The sequence below is a fragment of the Bos mutus genome, chromosome X (genome assembly GCF_027580195.1).
Source record: "Bos mutus isolate GX-2022 chromosome X, NWIPB_WYAK_1.1, whole genome shotgun sequence".
In the NCBI taxonomy this organism is placed as follows: Eukaryota; Metazoa; Chordata; class Mammalia; order Artiodactyla; family Bovidae; genus Bos; species Bos mutus.
This window is the reverse complement of record NC_091646.1, coordinates 76,327,023-76,344,173: the sequence shown is the minus strand read 5'-3', so window position 1 is coordinate 76,344,173 and position 17,151 is coordinate 76,327,023.

The window sequence follows — 17,151 nt, the reverse complement described above, 5'->3', positions numbered from 1 at the left end:
AAAATGGTTCATAATATTCCCTAATTATCTTTATTAATATCTGTAGAATCTGTAGTTATGTCACCTCTTTCATTCCTGATTTTTGTAAGTGGTGCCTTTTTTTTCTCAGTCTATCTAGAGGTTTATCAAGTTTATTGATCTCAGAAAAACAACTTTTGATTTCATTGTTTTTTTCCTAATTTTTCAGTTTTCTGTTTCATTGAGTTCTCCTTTGATCATTACAAATTTCTTCCTTCTGCTTACTTTGGGTTTAATTTGCTCCTCTTTTTCTAGTTGCTTAAGGTGGAAGCTAAGCTCATCGATTTGAGATCTTTCTTCTTTCCTAATATAGGTATTTCCTCCTAAATACTGCTTTTGCATTATCCCACAAATTCTAAGATTAAAAAAATTTTCTTCCTGATTTCTCTTTGATCCATGGGTTATTTAGAATTGTATTATTTAGTTCCCAAATATTGGGGGATTTTCCAAGGATCTTTTAGTTACTGGTTTCTGCCTATTGGATCTGTCCATTTCTGAAAGAAAGGTGTTTTAAATCTTCAAACTATGATAGTGGATTTAGAGGACACAGTAAGAACATGGCCATCTGCAGCCAAAGAAAGAGGCCTCAGGAGAAACCAAACCTGCCAACACCTTGATCGTGGACTTTCAACTCCTAGGACTGTGAGAAAATAAATTTATGTTGTTTGAGTCACTTAGTCTTTTTTTTGTTATGGCAGCCTGAACAGAATACTACAGTTGTTGTTCACATCTACTGCATTCCTGTTAATTTTCTGCCTACTTGTTCTATCAGCTTTTGAAACAAAGATATTGAAATTTCTATTTCTTCTTGCATTTCAATCAGTTTTTGCTTCATGTGTCTTGATCCATGGTTATTAGGTACATAAATGTTTAGGACTGTTATGTTCTCTTGATTAACTACTTTATCATTATGAAATGGCCTTTTCTGTGATATAGTCTTTGCTCTGGTATCTACATTGTGTGATATTTATATAGTCACTCCACTCGTGTTCACTAGTGTTAGAACAGTGCATCTGTTCCCACTCTTACTTTTCACCTATTTCTGGTTTTATATTTAAAGGGTGTTTCTTGATACAAATGAACTTACTTACAAAACAGAAGAGACTCACAGAAAATGAACTTATGGTGGCCAAGGGGGAAGGGATAGTTAGGGACTTTGGGAAGGTCAGGTACACACTGCTGTATTTAAAATGTATAACCAACAAAGACATACTGTATAACACATAGAACTCTGCCCAGTGTTATGTGCCAGTCTGGATGCGAGTGGAGCTTGGGAGAGAATGAATACATGTATATGTATGTCTGAGTCCCTTCACTGTTCACCTGAAATTGCCACAGCATTGTTAATTGGCTGTACCACAATACAAATGTTTTGGTGTTAAAAAAATAAAAAATTTTTAAAAATAAAGTGTGTTTCTTATAGGAAGCATATAGCAATGTCTTGCCTTTTTATCCAGTCTGACAATCTGTGCCTTCTAATTTGGCTGTTTAGACCATTTATGTTCAGTGTGATTATTGACACGATTAGGTTGGAGTCTATCCTCTTGCTAATCATTTTCTATTGTCTCTTTTTCTTTGTGCTCTTTTATCTCTTTTTCTACCATCTTTTGGATTGATAGTTTTATGATGATTCCATGTTATCTCCTTTGTGGACTTACCAGCTATAATTATTTATTATTTTAGTGGTTGCTTTAGGTTTCAGAGTAAACATATTTAACTTATCATAGTCTACATTCAAGTTACAATATGCCACTTCATATAGAGTATAAGAACCTTAAACAGTATACTTCCATTTCTGCCCTCCTGAAATTTATACTATTGTTGTCATGCATTATATTTTTACAACTGTTATAAACCTCAACATGTATTAATATTTTTGCTTAAACAGGCAGTTGTCTTTTTAAAAAAAAGTATTTATGTATTTATTTTTGGCTGTGCTGGGGCTTCGTTGCTTCAAGGACTTTTCTCTAGTTGTGGTGAGCAGGGGCTACTCTTCGCTAAAGTGCGCGGGCTGCTCATTGTGGTGGCTTCCCTTGTTGCAGAGTCTGGGCTCTAGGGCGCAGGCTTCAGTAGTGGTTTCCGGGCTCCAGAGCACAGGCTTAATAGCTGTGATGCACAGGCTTAGTTGTTCTGCAGCATCTGGGATCTTCCCAGACCAGGGATTGAACCCATGTCTCCTGCATTGGCAGGCAGATTCTTTACCACTGAGCCACCCCCATCAGGGAAGCCCAGGCAATTGTCTTTTAAAGGGATTTGAATATGCAAAATCTTATATATTTATATATGTAGTTACATGTCCAGTGTTCATCATTCCTTTGTGTTCATCATTCCATCTGACATCATTTGCCTTTTGCCTTAACGACATGCTTTTAACATTTCTCATACTACAGATCTACTAATGATTAATTTTTTCAGCTTTTCTATATCTGAAGCACCTTTATTTCTCTTATTTTTAAAGTTAAGATTTTTAAAACTTAAAATTTAAGACAAATTATCTTGAGATAATTGTAGATTCACATGCAGTTGTAGGAAATAATAGAGAAGTCTGTGTACCCTTTTTCCAAATTTCTCCCAATAGTAACATCTTGCAAAACTGTAGTACACTATCACAACCAGGAGATCTGTTCAACTAAAGGAGTCTGTCGGGCTTCATCTCTTTCTCTGATGGTTTGCTGGGCATGGAAGCTCTCTCAAGGCAGTAAGGTAGGGCAATCACAGGTCTCACCTTATGTTCCATATCTCATGGATCATTCTCCTTCATTACCTGATAGCCAGTGTCTTAAAAACCCATTGTTTCATTTATTTTATCCATTTTCATTTATATTGTTTCATTTATTCTGGTTCTGTAGATGGAAGGTTATATCTATTACCTGTTACTTCATCTTGGCTGGAATAAGAAGTGCCTGCTCCTTTTCCTAGTGGCTCCACGTAAACCCCTAAATCAAAATCTTGGAGCTTTCCCCAAAATAACGATATAAGTCTGGTTAAAGTCTCTTTAAAAGCTGTTTCCCCGAAAATTTTTTTTCACATTGGCAGGAGTTTTGCTACACACAGCGTCTTTTCTCTTGAAAAACTCTGTCTGTTATTCTTGGGTTTAATTCTAGGTTAGCAGTTAAATGCTTAATATAGAAATAGTCTAGGTATATAACATGCTTCAGCACAGTAGTTCTGTTAATCAGCTGTTTTATAAGAAACATAAATACCTTTAGGCATAGAAAGAATATTCTCTGAGCCTTCTGAAAAAATTTTACTATGCTGTAAAATTCCATTCTTAGCTTTAATATTTAAAGAGATTTTACCAATATACTTATTAGGAACATGTATATCAAGTACATTCAGCTCCTTATTCATGGAAGAGAATGAAGGCATCTTCACCATATGTTAGGGAGTGAATGTTGTGTTGCCTCAAAATTCACATGTAGACGGCTAATACCCAATGTGCTATATTTAAAGATGCAGCCTCTAAGGCAGTAATTACAGTTAAGTGAGATCATAAGGGGGCTTCCCAAGTGGCACTGGTGGTAAAGAGCCGGCCTGCCAATGCAGGATAACTAAGAGATGTGGGTTCAATCCCTGGGTGGGTCAGGAAAATCCCTAGAGGAGGGCATGGCAACCCATTCCAGTATTCTTCCCTGGAGAATCCCATGGACAGAGGAGCATGGTGGGCTACAGTCCAAAGGGTCACACAGAGTCAGACACGACTGAAGCAACTTAGCAAGCATGCATGACATCATAAGGATGGAACCCTGATCTGCTGGTTTAGTGTCCTTATAGGAAGAGACATCAGAAAGTGCTCATGAGCTTTCTCTCTTCCTCTCTATCTCTTCTGTCTCCCTCCTTCCTTCTCTTCCTATCTCTCTTCTTCTTATTCCCCTCCTCTTCACAAAGAGGTCATGTGAGCACACAGAGAGATGACAGCTGCTTAAAAACAAAGAGAAGAGGTCTCAGAATGGAATTCACTTCACAGGCAGGTTGATCTTGGACTTCCAGCCTCCAGAAGTGTGAGAAATAATCTCTGTTGTTTAAGTCATCCAGTCTGTGGTATTTTGTTATGGGAACTTCAGAAGCTAAATACACCATATTTCTCATTCAAGGATAAGGATCTGGGAACATTTCTTTCCTCTAAATTGCACAACATTTTTGTCTCTGTTTCATGTTCTCAGCAAATGCGTGAGCAAAGATGATGTTAGCAAATGGCATGGAAGGAAAATATTCAAAACATCTTCTTATCAGTGTTCCCTTGAGAAATCACTGAAAAATAACAATTCTTGGCATTCACAAATGCACACACATTTGAAAATCTTTACAATTTTATAGATGATGCCAAATTTTCCAGTCTAAATGTTATTCTACCTCATGGGAAGCCTTTTTCAATGCAAAAGAGAAAAGCGATGTCTTAAGCGATGTAGAGTGAGGTGTCCTAAGTTGGAGTCAGTCTAGGCAGAGGCTGGCAAACATGAAGTTGGAACAAGTGAGGAGAATCAGATCCCATTTCTTTCCTCCCTGGTCCTAAGTATGAGGAGGCCAAACTTCCCAGGGACAAAATGAGGGGGCCTAGATCTGCCTTTCCCAGCAGGGCCTAGCCTAGCTCTCTACCTGTGTCCACTTCTTTATTCCCAATCTTGCTCTTAATGTAATTTGCATCATAATATTAGGAGAATTCTAACAGATGCTAGAGACAGTGCCAAAGCTTTTCAGGATGCCAAAGAAGGGTGAGTTTCTTTTACATTTTATTTTTTAAAATACTTAATTTATTTGGTTGAACCATATCTTGGTTTTTGCACTCGGGATCTTTAGTTGTGGCATGCAGACTCTTAGTTGTGGCATGTCAGTCTAGTTCTCTGATCAGGGATGGAACCCAAGCCTCCTGCATTGGGAGTGTGGAGTCTTAACCAATGAACCACCAGAGAAGTCCCCAAGGGTGAGTTTCTTTTAACCTTTTTTCTTTAAAAATTCAGGCTCCCATAAGAAATGGTACTTCTTAATTCTGAAGAGCAATATTGGCACTGTTAGGCCCTAGGACATTTAAGATCCTTCCTGTAACCCATCAGCTTCCCTGATGGCTCAGAGGGTAAAGAATTTGCCTGCAATGCAAAAGACCCAAGTTCAATCCCTGGGTTGGGAAGATCCCCTGGAGGAGGAAATGGCAACCCACTTCAGTATTCTTGCCTGGATAATCCCATGGACAGAGGAGCCTGGCGGGCAGCAGTCCATGGTCTCAAAGAGTTGGACACGACTGAGCAATTAACACACTTTGTAACCCATCAACACCTAATGCTTTGTTGTCACTATCTACCTCTCTCTGTATCTCTCTCTTTCTTATTTCCTTCATGCAGGTTATTTTCTGTCTTAGTTTTTAAGGCTCTTAAAACCATCAATTGCTAAACCTAGTAATCTCTACTATACCTAGTGTTCCTAAGGTGCAGGCCCTCTGGTGGCACTGTTGAAAGATTTCAACAAAGACTTAAGCATTTATATTGCACAAAAAAATGTCTATTTCAAAGAGATGCAGAGGCGACATACAAATTAGAGGTTTGGGATTAACAGATACACACCACTCTATGTAAAACAGATAAACAAGAGGACCAACTGTATAGCACAGGGAAATATATTCTATTAATATATCTTGTAATAACCTATAATGGAAAAGAATCTGAAAAAGAATATATATGATATATATAACTGAATATATATTAATATATAACTGAATAATTTATAGCAAAAATAAACAAGTGGGATCTAATTAAACTTAAAAAGCTTTTGCACAGCAAAAGAAACTATAAACAAGGTGAAAAGACAACCCTCAGAATGGGAGAAAATAATAGCAAATGAAAAAAACTGACAAATAATTAGTTTCCAAAATTTACAAGCAGCTCATATAACTCAATACCAGAAAAACAAACAACCCAATCAAAAAATGGACAAAGACCTAAAAGGACATTTCTCCAAGAAAGACATAAAGATGGATAATAAACACATGAAAAGATGCTCAACATCGTTCATTATTAGAGAAATGCACATCAAAACTACAATGAGATACCACTTCACACCAGTCAGAATGGGCATCATCAAAAAAATCTACAAACAATAAATTCTGGAGAGGATGTGGAGAAAAGGGAACCCTCTTGCACTGTTGGTGGGAATGTAAATTGCTAACAGCCACTATGGAAGACAGTATGGAGATTCCTTTAAAAACTAGGAATGAAATTCCCATATAACTCAGCAATCCCACTACTAGGCATATACCCTGAGAAAACTAAAATTCTAAAAGACAAATGTACTCCAATGCTCATTGCAGTACTATTTACAATAGCTAGGACATGGAAGCAACCTAGATGTCCATTGACAGATGAACAGATAAAGAAGTTGTGGTACATACATGCAATGGAATAATACTCAGCCATAAAAAGGAATGCAATTAAGTCAGTGCTACTGAGGTGAGTGAACCTAGAGCCCATTATACAGAGTGAAGTAAGTCAGAAAGAGAAAAACAAAAATTGTGTATTAACACATATATATGGAATCTAGAAAGATGGTACTGATGAACCTATTTGCAGGGCAGCAATGGAGACACGGACATAAAGAACAGACGTAAGGACAAGTCCAGGGGAGCGGAAGAGGGTGGGACGAATGGAGACAGCAACACGGAAGCATATACACTGTGCTGTGTGCTTGCTCAGTCATGTTCGACTGTTTGCAACCCCATGGACTGTAGCCTGCCAGGCTCCTCTGTCCATGGGGATCCTCCAGGCAAGAATACTGGAGTGGGTTGCCATGCCCTCCTCCAGGAGCATATACACTACCATGAGTAAAATAACCAATGGGAATTTGCCATGTGACTCAGGGAACTCAAACCAAGGCTCTGTAACAACCTAGAGGGGTAGGCTGCGGAGGGAGGTGGGAGGGAGGTTCAAGAGGGAGCAGGCATATGTATACCTATGGCTGATTCATGTTGATGTATAGCAGAAACCAACACAATATTGTAAAGAAATTATCCTTCAAGTAAAAATAAATAATTTTTTTAATAAATTTTATTTTATTTTTAAACTTTACAATATTGTATTGGTTTTGCCAAATATCGAAATGAATCCGCCACAGGTATACATGTATTCCCCATCCTGAACCCTCCTCCCTCCTCCTCCCCATACCATATAGCTGAATATATATTAATATATAACTGAATTTTATATATATATATATAAAAACTGGATCACTTTGCTGTATACCTGAAACTAGCATAAGATTGTAAAAAGTTGCAAATATTTACTCTGAGTTCAAACGTTTCTATTCAGATTAATCTTAAAATTTATGTCACACTAAAATATAAGAAACAAAAAGGGCTAAGATGGTAAAAAACCATTTCACCTTCAATATGAAATTTTAATCAGATAAAATTCTTGTATTTCTAGAGCATCGGGTTTTTTTTCTTTTTCTTTCTTTTTTTACAATTAATGGGAAGATTTTCAGGTTTAATCCAAGAATATGAATACCTTAGCATTTGTACAAACTAATTTAAATCTAAGCTGAGTTAAATGATTTTTTTTCCATTTATGTCTTCAAAATGCACACATTTCACAGCAGGCTGAAGCTTTGCAACTTGAGGTGTATTCTAGAATATAGCTATGTTATATACACAAGTTTGTTGAAACCATATACCTTGAAGCCATAGACTCATCCATCTGATCTGGTAGTTGCAATGTTTGTCATTTCTTTTAAAACCTGACAGCATAGGCAGCAAGTTAAGAAGTTGATGTTTCAGGTGGGGCTCTCTAACAAGCAGTCCCAACCCATGATGGAGTTTAATGTTCAGATGATTTATACTGGAATGTTCTTGTTATTGGTGCATGTGTAGGGGAGGCAGAGAGGCCAGACTGGACAGAGGGACAAGTCTAGCTGTTACTAAGATAGCTTTCATGATCATCCAGGACCTTTGATCATGTGGGACCTTTGATCTTTGTTTTAGCATTCAAGATCTTTTTTTTAATCTGCTTATTTTTTAATTGAAGGACAATTGCTTTACAGAATTTTATTGCTTTCTGTCAAATCTCAACATGAATCAGCCATAGGTGTATATATATATCCCCTCCCTTTTGAACCTCCTTCCCATCTCCCTCCCCATCCCACCCCTCTAGGTTGATACAGAGCCCCTGTTTGAGTTTCTTGAGCCATACAGCAAATTCCCAGTTGGCTATCTATTTTACATATGGTAATGTAAGTTTCCATGTTACTCTCTCCATACATCTCACCTTGTAGCATGCAAACTCTTAGTTGTTGCAAGTGGGATCTAGTTCCCTGACCAGGGATTGAACCTCATCCCCTGCATTGGGAGCACTGAGTCTTAGCCACTGGACCACAAGGAATTCCTTAGGTGGGTTGATTTTAGCTGACACTTAGAACAACAAGTTATTCTAATTGAGCATTCCCAGAGCAAGGAGAGTGAGCTAGCATTTGTTCAGGAAGGCCTCACTCTGGAAGGCTACTACTGGTTATTCATCTATATTCTCTCTGATCAACGTTTGAGGCTTTGCTAATTTGCATAATGAATATTTAAAATGTCTTTTCATTTGCAAAACAAGTGCTTGTTATTAGCTTGTGGATGTTAGAAATAGGGTTTCAATGGTCAAATTACTGGGGTTCAGGAAATGTACACCAATTGAACTATTTAGGGAAATCCTTACACTTGCATGGATTAAACTGCTGCAGCCAGCCTATGGCACTTTATCCTTATGAATGACTCTAACAGAGATGTGTTTATATCTCTGTGTCATAGGGAGTACATATCCATAAACTCATTAGATAAAGGTGCAGTTTTTACAGTTCTATCAAACTTCAAAATGTTTGACAATCTCTTGAGTGGGTAGTGGCATTGTATTATGGTTTTAATTGGCAATGTCCCTACTACTAGTAAAATAGAGCACTTTTTCATATGTTTATATGCCACGTCATCTGAAGTTCCTAGTTATGAGTTGCCTGTATGCACCCTCATTGTTGGGTTGCCCATTTTTATATTGATTTGCAAAAACTCTTTTCACCTTTTCATAGCTATGTTGCAAATATTTTCTCCCATACTGTGGCTTATCTCTTTATTTTAATTACAGTATAATTTGATGAACAAATCTCTTAATTTAATAGAGTAAAATAAATCACACATTTAAGATTTGTGATTTGGAGTTTTCATTTAAAAAGAAATTCCTTGCCACCAACTCATGAAGATATTCCCCTATCTTATCTATTAAAGGATTTATAGTTCTGCCTTTCTTATTCAGATCTATAATGCCCTGATAGTTGATGCTTAGTGGACACTGTGAAAGAGGGAACCAGTTTCAGCCTTTTTCCATATAGATACACAGTTGGCCCAGAGCCAATTATTGAAAAGGCCTACCTTCCCCATTGCTCTGTAATAACACCTTGCTCATAGGTTAAGGGTCTACATTGGACACATTGTTATACTTTCCATTCAACTTCATTTATTTGCTTGCCTGCTGTGTCACTTCAACTGTGTCCAACTCTTTGTGACCCCATGGACTGTAGCCCACCAGGCTCCTCTGACCATGGGATTCTCCAGGCAAGAACACCGGAGTGAGTTTCCATTTCCTTCACCAGGGGATCTTCCCAACCCAGGGATGGAACCCACATCCCTTACGTCTCCTGCACTGGCAGGCAGGTTCTTTACCACTAGCAGCACCTGGGTTAGTATTTTCTTGCCTATCCCTATAACTATTAATATTGCCCTAATTTGTCAACATTCTGAAATCTGGTAGAACAAGTCTTCCAAACTTGCTTTTCCTCAGAAAGATCATCTACACAATTTAAGGCTGCCTCTATCAGATCTTAAAGCAAGAATGAAGATACAGGCCACATACTCTCTCTCTATATAACACACACACACACACACATATATACACACATATCAATAATGCATATGTCTATATATATATGCTGCTAAGTCGCTTCAGTTGTGTCTGACTCTGTGCGACCCCACAGACGGCAGCCCACCAGGGCAGGCTCCCCCGTCCCTGGGATTCTCCAGGCAAGAACACTGGAGTGGGTTGCCATTTCCTTCTTCAATGCATGAAAGTGAAAAGTGAAAGCGAAGTCGCTCAGTCGTGTCCGACTCCTAGCGACCCCATGGACTGCAGCTCACCAGGCTCCTCCATCCATGGGATTTTCCAGGCAAGAGTACTGGAGTGGGCTGCCATTGCCTTCTTCGATATGTGTATATATACATATTTAAAAGCTATAAATCTAACTAAAAATTTAACAAAACGTGTTGTCTCTTCCAGCCTTGACAAATTTCATACTGATCAATGACAGGTTTTTTTCACACTTTAAAAAATTAGTTTTAAATTTACAGAATAGGGGACTTCCTTGGGCTGCTCCCTTTACCCACTAGTGGTAAAGAATCCGCCTGCCAGTGTAGGAGATGCAAGAGATGCAGGTTTGATCCCTGGGCTGGGAAGGTCTCCTGGAGAATGAAATGGCAACCTATTCCACTATTCTTGCCTGGAGAATTCCATGGACAGAGGAGCCTGGCAGGCTACAGTCCATGGGGTCCCAAGGAGTCGGACATGACTAAGCAACAGAGCACCACTACTAGTGGTCCAGTCTAAGAATCCACATTCCAATGCAGGGGATATGGGTTGGATCCCTGGTCAGGGAACTAAGATCCCACATCCCATGGGGCAACTAAGCCCAAGTGCCACAACTACAGAGCCCACATGTCACAACTAAGATCTGATGCAGCCATAAATAACATATTTTTAAAAAATAAATTTACCAAAAAATTGAGCATGGAGTTTCATAGAGCCCTGTCCCCCACATCTCTCCTGCCACTGATACAAGTTTCCTCTCTTATTAACATATTGAATTAATATGGTATATCTGTTACAAGGAATAAATATTTATTGATACAAAATTATAATTAAAACTCATAGTTTACATTAAGTTCACTCTTTGTATTATACAGTTTTACGCATTTTTGCAAATGCAAAATGATATGTATCTAGCATAACTGTATCATACTTGACAATTTCACCACTCTAAAAAATTCCCACGTGTCACCTATTTATCCCTTTCCTCCCTTGTACTGAACCCTAGGCAACCACTGATCTTATATTGTCTTTATTGTAGTTTTGCTTTTTTCAAAATATCACATACTGGGAACCATACAGTATGTAGCCTTTCAGACTGGCTTCTTTCACTTGGCAATGTGTTTAAAGTTCATCTGTATCTTTCATAACTTAATAGTTCAGTTCTTCTTATCACTGAATTATATTCTATTATATGGATGTACTATGGTTTGTTTGCCTATTCACCTATAGAAGGACAGTTTGATTCCTTTGGTATTAGTCGCTTAGTTGTGTCTGACCCTTTGTGACCCCATGGACTGTGGCCCACCAGGTTCCTCTGTCCATGGAATTTTCCAGGCAAGAATATTGGAGTGGGTAGCCATTCCCTCCTCCAGGGGATCTTTCCAACCTAGGCATTGAACCTGGGTCTCCCACATTGCAGGCAGATTCTTTACCATCTGAGCCTGATTCCATTTAGTTTTTTGCAATTATGAATACTAATTTTTTTTTAATTTGTTCCAGTTTTATTGAGATAAAATTGACATACAGCACTGTACAAATTTAAGGTGTATGGCATAATTATTTGACTCACATACATCATGAAATGATTACCACAGTAAGCTTAGCGAACATCCATTATCTCATATAGTTTTAAAAAATAGAAAAAAAATTCTTTACTTATGATGAAAACTCTTAGGATTTACTATCTTAACAACTTTCATATATAACACACAAGTGTTAATTATGTTTCTCATGTGGTACATTTCATCCCTGGTACTTATTTATCTTATAACTGGAAGTTTGTACCTTTTGACAGCCTTCATCCATTTCCCCCTCCTCCCACCCTGTCTCTGGTAACTACATTTCTGATCTCTTTCTCCATGAGTTTGCTTTTGAAGTATAATTGACCTACAACACTATGTTAGTTTCTGTTATTATACACAACATAGTGATTGTATATTGCTATACATTTCAAAATTATCACCACAATAAGTCTAATTACTGTCACCATTCAAAAATATTACATAATTATTATATTCTCCACACTGTACATTTCATGCCATGACTCATTTATTTTGCATCTAGAACTCCGTACCTCTTAATCTCTCTCACCTATACTAAAAATGATTTTTAAAAATCCATGTGCAGGTTTTTTGTGTGGACATAAGTTTTCAACTGACTTGGATAGTATGGTAAAACTATGTTTACCTTTGTAAGAAACTGCCAAACGGTCTTCCAAAGTGACACCGTTTTGCATTCCCACTAGCAATAAATGAGGATCCCTGTTTTTCTGCATCCTCACCAGTATTTGATATTGTCAGTTTCTGGATTTTAGCCATTTTAACAAGGACATAGCCGTATCTCACTATTGATTTAATTTGCAATTCCCAAATGACATACTATGTTGAGTATCTTTTCATATGCTTGTTTATCATTTGTGTATTTTCTTTATTCTTTCTTATGCTCAGATATTTTGCCCATTTTTGTTTTTTATTTTTATTTAATATATTTTTTAATTGGAGGAAAATTGCTTTACAATGTTGTGTTGGTTTCTGCTGTACAATAACACGAATCAGTCATAACCATATATATATCTCCTTCCTCTTGAACCTCTCTCCCACTCCATCCCACCCCTCTAGGTCATCACAGAGCACCAGGCTGGCCTCCCTGTGTTATATAGCAACTTCCCACTAGCTATCCACTTTACACAGATTGTGCGCGCGCGTGTGTGTGTGTGTGTGTATCAATGCTACCTTTTCAGTTCATCCCACCCTCTCCTCCCGTACTGTGTCCACAAGTCCATTCTCTACATCTGCATCTCTATTCCTTGCCTGAAAATAGGTTCATCAGTACCATTTTCTAGATTCCATATATATGCGTTAATATACTATATTTGTTTCTATCTTTCTGACTTCACTCTGTATAACAGGCTCTAGGTTCATCCACCTCATAGAACTGACTCAAATCCGTTCTTTTTATGGCTGAGTAATATCTCACTGTACATACGCACCACATTTTCTTTATCCATTCATCTGTTGATGGACATCTAGGTTGCTTCCACACCTGGTAATTGTAAATAGTGCTTCAGTGAACACTGGGGTACATGTGTCTTTTAGAATTATGGTTTTCTAAGGGTATGTGTCCATTAGTGGGATTGATGGGTCATATGGTAGGTTCCCCAATGGCTCAGCAGTAAAGAATCTTCCTGCAATGCAAGAGATGTAGGAGACTCAGGTTCAATCCCAGGGTGGAAAGATCCCCTGGAGGAGGAAAGGGCAACCCACTCCAGTATTCACTGCCTGGAAAGTCCCATGGACAGAGGAGCCTGGCGGGCTACAGTCCACAGGGTTGCAAAGAGTCCAACACGACTGAGTGGCTGAGCATGCACACATGCATAGCAGATTTATTCCAAGTTTTTTAATGAATCTCCATTTCGTTCTCCATAATGGCTGTATCAGTTTACATTCCCACCAACAATGAGGAGGGTACCCTTTTCTCCACATTCTCTCCAGTATTTATTGTTTGTAGATTTTTTTGATGATGGCCATTCTGACTGGTGTGAGGTGATACTTCATTGTAGTTCTGATTTGCATCTCTAATAATGAGTGATGTTGAACATCTTTTCATGTGTTTATTGGTCATCTGTATGTCTTCTTTGTAGAACTGTCTGGTTAGGTCCTCTGCCCATTTTTTGATTGGATTATTTTTCTAATACTGAGCTATATAATCTGCTTATATATTTTGGAGATTGTCAGTTGCTTCATTTGCAATTATTTTCTCCCAATCTGATGGCTGTCTTTTTATCTTGTTTATAGTTTCCTTTGTTGTGCAAAAACTTTTAAATTTAAAGGTATCATTTGTTTATTTTTGTTTTTGTTTCCATTACACTAGGAGGTGGATCAGAGAGAATCTTGCTCCAATTTATGTCTAAGAGAATACTGCCTGTGCTTTCCTCTAAGAGCTTAATAGTTTTTCTGGCTTTACATTTAGATCTTTAATTCATTTTGAGTTTATTTTTTGTGTATGGTGTTAGGAAGTTTCTAATTTCATTTTTTTGCAAGAAGCTGTCCAGTTTTTCCAGCACTACTTATTGAAGAGGCAGTCTTTTTTCCATTGTATAGTCTTGCCTCCTTTGTCAAATATAAGGTACCCATATGTGTGTGAGTTTATCTCTGGACTTTCTATCTTGCTCCATTGGTCTATATTTCTGGTTTTGTGCCAGTACCATACCGTCTTGATGACTGTAGCTTTGAAGTATAGTCTGAAGTCAGGACTATTGATTCCTCCAGTTCCATTTTTCTTTCTCAAGATTGCTTTGGCTATTTCGGGTCTTCTGTGTTGCCATATAAATTGTGAAAATTTTTGTTCTAGTTCTGTGAAAAAATGTCATTGGTAATTTGATAGATACTGCATTGAATCTCTAGATCACTCTGGGTAGTATAGGCTTCTTGACAATATTGATTCTTCCAATCCAAGAACATGATATATCTCTCCATCTGTTTGGGTCACCTTTGATTTCTTTCATCAGTGTCTTATAGTGTCTTTCATCAGTGTCTTATAGTTTCTGCATACACGTCTTTTATCTCTTTAGGTAAGTTTATTCCTACATATTTTATTCTGTTGCAATGGTGAGTGGGATTGTTAATTTCTCTTTCTGATTTTTCGTTGTTAGTGTAAAGAAATGCAAGGGATCTCTCTGTATAATTTTATATCATGTGACTTTGCCAAATTATTTGATTAGCTCTAGTAATTTTTTGATTATTTTGTCCATTTAAAAATTTATTTGTTTAAATTTATTTAGGGGCTGTACTGGTTCTTCATCCTTGTGCACAGGTTTTCTCTAGCTACAGGGAGCAGTGGCTCCTCTCTAGTTGCGGTGTGAGAGTTTCTCATGGTGGTGGCTTCTCTTGTTGTGGAGTACGGTTTCTAGGGTGCACAGGCTTCAGTAGTTGTGGCACATGGGCTCAGTAGTTGGGGTTTCCTGGCTATAGAGCACAGGCTCAGCAGTTGTGGTGCACAAGCTTATTTGCTCAGCAGCATGTGGGATCTTCCTGGATCAGGGACCGAACTTGTTTCTCCTGCATTAGCAGGGGGATTCTTTACCACTGAGCCACCAGAGAAGCCCTGTTTTGTCCATTTTTTTTTGTTTGTTTGTTTTGTCCATTTTTAATTTGGGTGCTTGTTTTCTTGTTGAGGTTCAAGTGTTGTTTGTATATATTAGATACAAGTATTTTTTTATCAGATATGTGTTTTGCAGATATTTTCTCTGAGTCTGTGGCTTGTCTCTTCATTCTGTTAACAGTATCTTTTTGCAGAGCAGAAGTTTTCAATTTTAACTTAACCATTTTTTTCTTTCATGGATTGTGCTTTTGGTATTATATTTAAAAACTCACTGCCAGGTCTAAGGTCACTTAGATTTTCTCCTGTGTTATCATCTAGAAGTTTTATTTGTTATTGTTGTTCCGTCACTAAGTCATGTCTGACTCTTTGCATCCCCATGGACTGAAGCACACTGGGCTTCCCTGTCCTTCACTATCTCCCGGAGTTTGCTTAAACTCATGTCCATTGAGTCAGTGATGCCATCCAGCCACCTCATCCTATGTCACCCCCTTCTACTCCCATCCTCAATCTTCCCCAGCATCGATGTCTTTTCCAATGAGTCAGCTTTTTGCATCAGGTGGCCAAAGTACTGGAGCTTCAGCTTCAGCATCAGTCCTTCCAATGAATATTCAGGATTGGTTTCCTTTAGGATTGACTGGTTTGATCTCCTTGCTGTCCAAGGGACACTCAAGAGTCTTTTCCAGAACCACATTTTTATAGTTTTGCATTTTACACTTAGGTCTAAGATTCATTTTGAGTTAATTTTTGTGAAAGGTATAAGGACTGTGCCTAGATTTCTTTCATATTAATGTTCAATTATTCCAGCTCCATTTGTTGCAAAGACAACAAATCTATCCTTTCTCCATTGAATTGCTTTTATTCCTTTTTCAAAGATCAATTGACTATATTTGTATGGTTTTATTTCTGGGATCTGTATTCTGTTCCATTGATCAATTTATGTATATTTTCACTGATACCACACTATCTAAATTACTGTAGCTTTATATTAAGTCTTAAGTTTAGGAGTTAGCTCTTTGACTTTGTTCTGGTTCAGTATTATGTTGGTTATTCTGGGTCTTTTGCCTCTCCATATAAACTTTAGAATCAGTTTATCAGTATCCACAAAATAACTTGCAGGGATTTTTGATTAGGACTGTATTGAATGTAGGTATAAATGAAGTTTCAGAGAATTCCAAACCATGAATACAAATCTCTTCATCTAGTTGTATTTTCTTTGATTTCTTCCATCAGAGTTTCATAGTTTTCCTCATATACATTCTGTCCATATTTTGTTAGATTTATGCCTAAGTAATTTTTGATGTTAATGTAAATGGTATTGTGTTTGCAGTTTCAAATACCAATTATTCATTGCTGGCACATAGGAAAGCAGTTGACTTTTATATATGAATTTTATATTCTGTGACCTTGTTTAATTGTTTATGATGTCCAGGGGTTTTTGTTGTTGTTGCTGTCGATTCTTTGGGATTTTCTACATAGAGAATCACGTTATCTGTGAACAGAGTTTACTTCATTTTCCCCAATCAGTATAACTTTTATTTCTTTTTCTTGTCTTCCTGCATTAACTAGGACTTCCAGTACAAAGTTGAAAAGGAGTAGTGAGAGGAGACACCCTTACCTTTTCTTGATCTTAATGGGAAAGTTCTAGTTTCTCACTCTGAAGTATGTTATCTGTAGGTTTTTGTAGAGGTTCTTTATCAACTTTAAGAAGTTCCTCTCTGTTCCTATTTCACACAGAGCTTTTGTCATGAATAAGTGCTGCTGCTGCTACTGCTGAGTCGCTTCAGTCGTGTCCAACTCTGTGTGACCCCATAGATGGCAGCCCACCAGGCTCCCCAGTCCCTGGGATTCTCCAGGCAAGAACACTGGAGTGGGTTGCCATTTCCTTCTCCAGTGCTTGAAAGTAAAGACTGAAAGTGAAGTCACTCAGATGTGCCCGACTCTT